The sequence below is a fragment of the Arachis hypogaea genome, chromosome 1 (genome assembly GCF_003086295.3).
Source record: "Arachis hypogaea cultivar Tifrunner chromosome 1, arahy.Tifrunner.gnm2.J5K5, whole genome shotgun sequence".
Lineage (NCBI taxonomy): Eukaryota > Viridiplantae > Streptophyta > Magnoliopsida > Fabales > Fabaceae > Arachis > Arachis hypogaea.
The window spans coordinates 35,560,340-35,568,242 of NC_092036.1; the positions used below are offsets into that span (position 1 = coordinate 35,560,340).

The following is a 7,903-nucleotide window of genomic DNA, read 5'->3' on the forward strand; positions in this document are numbered from 1 at the left end:
ATTTGTAATGCACGTTATGTAAAGAAAATTAGTTTATGTTCTCTTGAAATACATAAAAAAATTATTCAATTTATATTTTATTAGAATTTTTAAATTTATTTTTTATTAATTTGTTTAATCTGTATATATTCTATCATTTGATACATATTGTATTTTTGTACAGAGATATTTCTCAATAATTACTAAAAATATATAAATTTATATTACAATGTATAATTAATAAAAATTAACATGTTACAATACATAATATAATTACAAATAAACTAAAATAAGAAATTTGTAAGTACATTTTCCAGTCTCATTATTTACAACCTCTTTAAAAAATTCAAACAATAAATTATATATAAAATATTATTAAATTAAAGACCTCCTTCTAACACTATATTTAACTTAACAATATTTTTTGAATAACTAACATTTGCATTTTTTATTCTACTAGTATATCGAAAAATTTTAAATTGGTTTGTTTAAATAGTTTCGAACTGTGGAATAAAGGAGTATCTCGAACCTACACTAAGATACTGACGGTGATTCTCAAATATCGCAGAACCGAAAGGGATATGATGAAATAAAATTCAATAGAGACAAACAAAAGACAGGAGGAACATATTATCTACTTTTAATGGTCAAAATGAATAACTTACATTTGCATCTTCTATTCTTTCTCCCTCCACGATTAAGAATTAAGAATGACAATGTGTGAGTAGGGGCGGGTTTTTGTTCTACCCGATCCCACCCTACCTTACAATAACTTGCATAGAACTCGTCCCATTCTTATTCACGGGTAGTAAAAAATTAAATTCTAACTCGTCCAAGTGGGTATCCACTCCCACTCATATAATTATTAAAATTCAATAAATAAAAATAAATTTTAAAATTTATATAACTATTATTACATATATATATATATATATATATATATATATATATATATATATATATATATATATATATATATATATATATATATATATATATATATATATATATATATATATATACGGGGTGGATATTATTTAAAAGTATTAAAAATGCAGAAGATTAAAATAATAAGATTATTTTATTAATTTTTAATTATATTTGAATATGAAATTTAAACGAGTGACTTGAGGAATTGAGAACAACTTAACTGTCATTAGGTTAGAGTGTTTCTTGTTATAAATTAAGTTTTTTAAAAATTATATTATATGACCATATATTATATTTGTAGATAATATATATAATCTAAAATATTTAATTAAATATTATTTTATATTTAATTAAATTTTTATATTATTTAAATGTATTTTTATATTAATAATTTTTTAATTGAACATTCTAGTTAAAGAAATCCAACTGGGCCGGATCACAACATCAAAGAAGAATTTGACTCGGACAAAAAAGACCTAATCCCAATAAATTCATCCCAACCCAGATCATCATCTTCCCTGTGCCTCTTCTGATGCGCTCCAATGACCTCTCGCTCTTCCTTCAATTGGCAACTCCGTCAGCTCCTTTTCATCAGACTTTCACTGCGCTTCTATCTCGTTCTATCAGTCTTTACAACGCAGAAAAAGAAGCTGCTCTGATTTAGTTTCCATTGTCACCAAATATGCTTCGTGTTTGCTGAATGTTCTCATCATTTGTGCTGTAAGGCCCGAAATACCAACATTGAACATGACAAAATATGGGTCTTTCGATGATGCTTCAAGTCGTCGGCCTTGGTCTCCACCAACACAGAAAGCTCTAGTGCGTATCCATGTAAGAGGGAGAAGAAGAGTCTCTGTAGAGAACGACGATAATACTGGCAGTTCTGCTTAATCCATGGAACACGATAGTGACTTCATCAATTATCCTCTTCCCCAACTGAACACCTTTTTTCAAACTATCCCCATGACCCAAAAATGAACGAATAAAGAGACCCATAACCCAAACTCACTAATTTTCCCGTTATGGAGGCCAACACACAAAGGGGTGAGTGATAAACCCCAATTTTATAATTTATCTTATGTTGAATTTAGTGGATTTTATCAACTTTTTTCACATTTTTTCAATGAAATAGCATGGTTTTATGAATTTCTCCTAAATTGTGATTAAGGGTGAAAATATGCTTTTTAGGTCTTATAATTGCTAAATTTTATTCACTTTAATTCTATTTGATGCCTTGATATATTTGTTGAGTGATTTCAGGTTTAAAAGACAAAGATTGGATTCAAGGAATGAAGAAAAAGCATGCAAAAGTGGAAAAATCATGAAGAAATAAAGTTTTGAAAATCTGTCATGTGAGGCGTACGCGTGACAAGAAGCACGTGACCTCATTTAATGCAATACGCTGGGGGTGAATTCTTGGTCTCCAAAACCCAATCCAACTCATTTTTGAAGCTATTTTAAGTAGAATTCAAGAGGGAACAAGGGGAGAGTAATTAGGAGTAGTTTAATAACATGCTTTAGGTCATATTCTAGAGAGAGAAGCTCTCTCTTCTCTCTAAAATTAGGGTAGATTTAGGGTAGATTTCTCTTTGGGTTAGAATTTAATTGTTGCTTTGATTTAGTTTCCTTGCATTTTATTGTTCTTACATTTTTGTTCTTTTAGTTTTATTTGCTGTTTCTTTTATTTTGTTCCTTTTATGTTCATGACTCTTATTGATCTTAATTTTCTTTAATGCAATTTTGATGTTTCTTTTGTTTATTGATGTTTATTTGAGTTATTATTATTGTTACTTTGTATTTGGTAGTCATAGATTTTATTAATTCTTGCTATTTACCATGCTTTCCTTTTATGCCTTCCAAGTGTTTGACAAAATACTTGGTTGGATTTTAGAGTAGATTTTTTATACTCTTGGCTTGTGATTGAGTGATTGGAGACTCTTGAGTTGTCAAACTCATTTGTTGATTGGTGATTGAGGATTGCTAGTTATCTTGAATTCCACTAAAGCTAATCTTTGATTAGGACTTGTGGATTAGAGTCAATTTTGCTCACTTGACTTTCCTTCAATTGTTAAAGATTGACAAAGTGAGAGCAAAAGACAATTACCATCACAATTGAGGATGATAATGAGGATAGGTATTTCAATTCTCACTCGTTGCCAAGAGCTTTCTTAGTTGTTTGCTTTATTTTCTTGTCATTTACAATTCTTGTTATCAAACCCAAAACCCCAAAAATATACACCCATAACCAATAATATGCACACTTCCCTGCAATTCCTTGAGAGACAACCCAAGGTTTAAATACTATCAATTTTTATTGGTTTGCTTAAGTGACAAACAAATTAAACATTGATTGAGGGTTGTTTGTTGGTTTGGATCTATACTATCGATGAGATTCATTTTGTGAAATTTCCTAACCGGCGTTTATCCCTCACATCAAGTTTTTGGCACCGTTGCCGGAAAATTGCAATGTATGCTTGTTATTGGTTATTGTATATATGTTAATATTGTAAATAGCTTGATTTTTGGTTTGGTTTCTAGTTTTGCTAGTTGTAGGAGTTTGTTTTCATTATCTCTTATTAGCTTTTGATTTTATTTTTCCTTGCTACTATGAATTCTCACCCTTTTGGCTATGAGTATGGTTACAAATATGTTGTAGAGAATGAAAACTACAGTAAAGGTTTGCATCAAGGATGGGAGAATCAAAGGTGGGAGGAGTCATATGCTTTTGATCAACCTTCATGGCAACGACCTCCTCCAATGCACTATGAGCAAGAACCATTCCATGATGCCTACCAATCCAATGGATATGGTGGACCTCCTTGTGGTTATCAACCACAACCACCATATGCCTATGAACCTCCACCTCAACATTGTTCTCAACAACCATATTTATAAGCCTTATACAATCAAACACTTCCATATGACCCTAACCCTTATCCATGATACCAACAATCATATGAGCCATATGAACCATATTTGGAACCAACCCAATTCCAATACCAATACTCCCAAGAACCACCACCTTCATATACACCATCTCCATGCCCTTACCAAGATGAACCACCTTCCTATTATGAACCCTTTCTCCCAAAAAATGAACCCTCCTATCCACCCCAAGCCCTAATGGATGATTCTTTCATTTCATTACTTCATGAGCAACGTGAAGCTCAAAGGAGGACATTAGAATTCATGGCTATCTTGACCGAGGTAGTAAATAATTTAGCCTCTCAACGCTTGGACACTCAAAGTACTCCCATGGCCACATGTGGAGAATCCATTGAAGAGTGGAGCATGAAGGAGAGATTAGAAACTCTGGTGGAGAACAAGGAGCGGGACTTTATATTGGAACAATTGGAGAAAGCCATAATTTTTGAGGAGGAAGAAGTGGTTGAAGATTTAGGAGATGTCGAACCTCCATGAGAATCTAGAATTGTAGAGCATTCCTCCAAGAAGCTTGAAATTGTTGTTGAGGAGGATAGTTCACAACCTCCAAGGCATGTTCTCAATAAAGAATTGGAAGGAATGGAGCAAGAAGTAAGTTCCCTTGGTGATGATGATCACGCATCAAGTCCTCCTAGTGATGAATTTGCATCCACAAATGAACTCCTTGAGTTTCAGGAATCTTCTCTAAGTGAGTTTGAGAATGATGTTGAGGTAGACTTTTCTCAACCTCTGATTTATGATTTGACTGATGGAGAAGAGTTGGATGAACTTGGTGAGGAGAGGCTTGAAGGTGAAGAATCTTATCAAGAGGTGGAAGTCCTTCAAAAAGGATGGACGGGAGTGGAATATACTTTGTCAAGATCATTGGAGACTTCTCTACCTAGGTTACCATCTACTCCTTCATTTGAGTGGGTAAAACTTATTTCTCTTAGCTTTATTATCCCACTTGAATTTGGTTTGCTTGAAATAGATGGCCAACTTAGGGCACTTTGTGGAATGAAGCATAAGAGAAGGATGTTTAGTGGTTGAAATTGCAAATCAAGGCTCACTATAGTTGAGATTTCGAGGATCAAATGCAAAGGTTGGACTCGTGCTCAAGTGGATCGGTCTAGAAGAAGAGTTTGGTACTTGATTGAGAATTCGGCTTGCTTACCACCCGAGTGAAATTACAAATATCAATTTAAAGAGGGGTACGAAAATAAGATATGGGATCCCGGATTACAACATAAATGCCAACATGAATGCCAACTTCATCAAAGCTTGGAGCTATTAATTTTGAACTTTAGAACTTATTGGAAGTTCAAGCATTGGTGGGAGTTCAAAGATGAATACAAGCACAAGTCACCATGATAAAGGAGCTCACCAAATGTCCAACTTAAGGACTTTAACTAAAAGTGCTAGGTGGGAGGCACCCGACCATGGTAACCTCTTTCCATTCTCTTGTATATATAGTTGATGAATAAATTGAGTTGCCATTGTTAGGTAATTTCTTTCTTTGATATCATTCTTGTATATATATTTCTTTAGTTGTTAATTGGTTTGGTTAGATTTATGCTTTAACTTGTAGGTTACTTGTTTTGAATTACATCTTGTTTGACATTGCATTTTTTGTTTGAATTGCTTAGTTGCATGTTAAAAAAGTTTAATTTCATGATTAGTTTGGTAGTTTAGTATTTTTAATAAGGTTTGTGGTGTTTTGGTTACTATTTAGATGTTTGGAATGCTTGGTTTAGTGCTAGAACTTGAAAAATTTTTGAAAAATAGAGCGCCCTTGGTACGCGGAATTGTGATTTCACACTTTTCTCACAACTCTGCGCAGCTGACCAGCAAGTGCATTGGGTTGTCCAAGTAATACCTTATGTGAGTAAGGGTTGATCCCACGGAGATTGTCATCTTGAAGCAAGCTATGGTTATCTTGTAAATCTCAGTCAGGCGGATTCAAATGGTTATGAGGTTTGATAATAAAAAGAAGAACAAAACGGAAAATAAAATAAAGTTACTTATGTAGTTCCTTGGTGGGAATTTTAGATAAGCATTTAGAGATGCTTTGTTGCCTCTGAATCTCTGTTTTCCTACTGTCCTCATCCAATCATGCGTACTCCCTTCCATGGTAAGCTGTATGTTGGTGGATCACCATTGTCAATGGCTACCATCCATCCTCTTAGTGAAAACATGTCCTCTACGATTTCCCGCATGGCCAATCATCTGTCGATTCTTGATCGTGTCAGAATAGAATACATTTATTCTTTTGCACACTGTCACTGCACCCAACAGTCACGAGTTTGAAGCTTATCACAGTCATCCCATCCTAGATCCTACTCAGAATACCACAGACAAGGTTTAGACTTTTCAGATCTAAAGAATGCTGCCAATTGATTCTAACTATACCACGAAGGTTCTAACGTCACGGATTCAAATGCTCTATTGTCAGGAGAGGTGATTCAGATCCGTGGGTCAGAGACCAAAGAGAGTATACTCCAGCTATCGTCCAATGATTACGTTGAACATCATGTAGATCGCTTTGTGGTTATCAGGCACGTGGATCTTGGCTAAGCGAGTAACGAAGATTGGGTGATTGTCACGGGTCTCCCCTTCATTCTGATTTAATTGAATTAAGTACGAGAGTATATCTTGGAGGAGAAGTAGGCGTGAATTGAATAGGAAAACAATAATACTTGCATTAATACTCGAGGAACAGCAGAGCTCCTCACCTTAATCTGTGAGGTGTAGAAACTCCACTGTTGGAAATACATAAGAACGGAAAGGTCTAGGCATGGCCGAATGGCCAGCCTCCAAGTCCAAGGTCTAAGGACTAAACGTCCAAAGATAGTGAATACATTAGTAAAAAGTGCTATTTATACTAAACTAGTAAACTAGGTTTACAGAAAATGAGTAGATAGTGCTGAAATCCACTTTCGGGGCCCACTTGATGTGTGTTTGGGCTGAGCATTGAAGCTGTCACGTGCATAGGCTCTTCTTGGAGTTTAAACGCCAGTTTTGGTGCCAGGTGGGGCGTTTTACGCCAGAAAAGGGTCTCTGATTGGTGTTTGGATGTCAGTTTGAGCCATCAAATCTCAGGCAAGTATGGACTATTATATATCGCTGGAAAGCCCAAGATGTCTACTTTCCAACGCAATTGAGAGCGCGCCAATTGGGTCTCTGTAGCTCTAGAAAATCCACTTCGAGTGCAGGGAGGTTAGAATCCAACAACATCTGTAGTCCTTTCTTAGCCTCTGAATCAGATTTTTGCTCAGGTCCCTCAATTTCAGCCAGAAAATACCTGAAATCACAGAAAAATAAAAAACTCATAGTAAAGTCCAGAAATGTAATTTTTGCATAAAAACTAATAAAAATATATTAAAAAGTAACTAAAACATACTAAAAACTACCTAAAAACAATACCAAAAAGTGTATAAATTATCCGCTCATCAGCCTTGTCACGCATACGCGTGACACACGCTACGCATGACCCCATATTTTGAGTGCGCTAGGATCATGCGAGCACTGTGCCATCGCACGGTCCAAACAGTGAGTTGTGCACGTAGGGCGCGGGAACTGCGCGTCCAGCGCAAATTCTTCCCACGCGTACGCGTGATCACCCTCTATTTTCACTAGTCCTGTGTACACCTGCTAGACGCACGCGGGTCACATTCCATGCTCCCAACCCACGCTTACGCGTGACCCACGCATACGCGTAGGGACCCCTGTTCACACACACTTCTTTTCTTCTCTTCTTTCCATCTCCTTTCTTCTTCTCTCTTCTCTTCTCTTCTTCCCTTCCTTCAACCATCATCCACCACCACCATTCACCATTTACCACCATTACCATTAGTTAGTTGGTTTGATTTTTTTTAGTAGATTAGGTTATATTTTCATACTAAGAGTTGGATTATTAATCTTGTTTGCTGTTTCTTAATGCTGAAAATATTCATTGTTGGATTTATTTATTGAGGATACAATTTGTTACTTGGTTTTGAATTTTTCATGCTTAACATTTGTGAATACCAAGTACTTATGACATTGCCTTCAAAGCATTCCACTCTTTTGAATA

At 35.3% G+C, this 7,903-nt stretch overlaps 1 long non-coding RNA gene across 1 annotated transcript; it reads left to right on the forward strand.

Annotated features, from left to right (window-relative positions):
* The first annotated feature begins 1,350 nt into the window (after nucleotides 1-1,350).
* Nucleotides 1,351-2,666, forward strand: LOC140183938 (uncharacterized). Its single transcript, XR_011880516.1, has 2 exons — nucleotides 1,351-1,953; nucleotides 2,170-2,666. It is a non-coding gene; the product is annotated as an uncharacterized lncRNA (long non-coding RNA).
* Nucleotides 2,667-7,903: the final 5,237 nt, after the last annotated feature.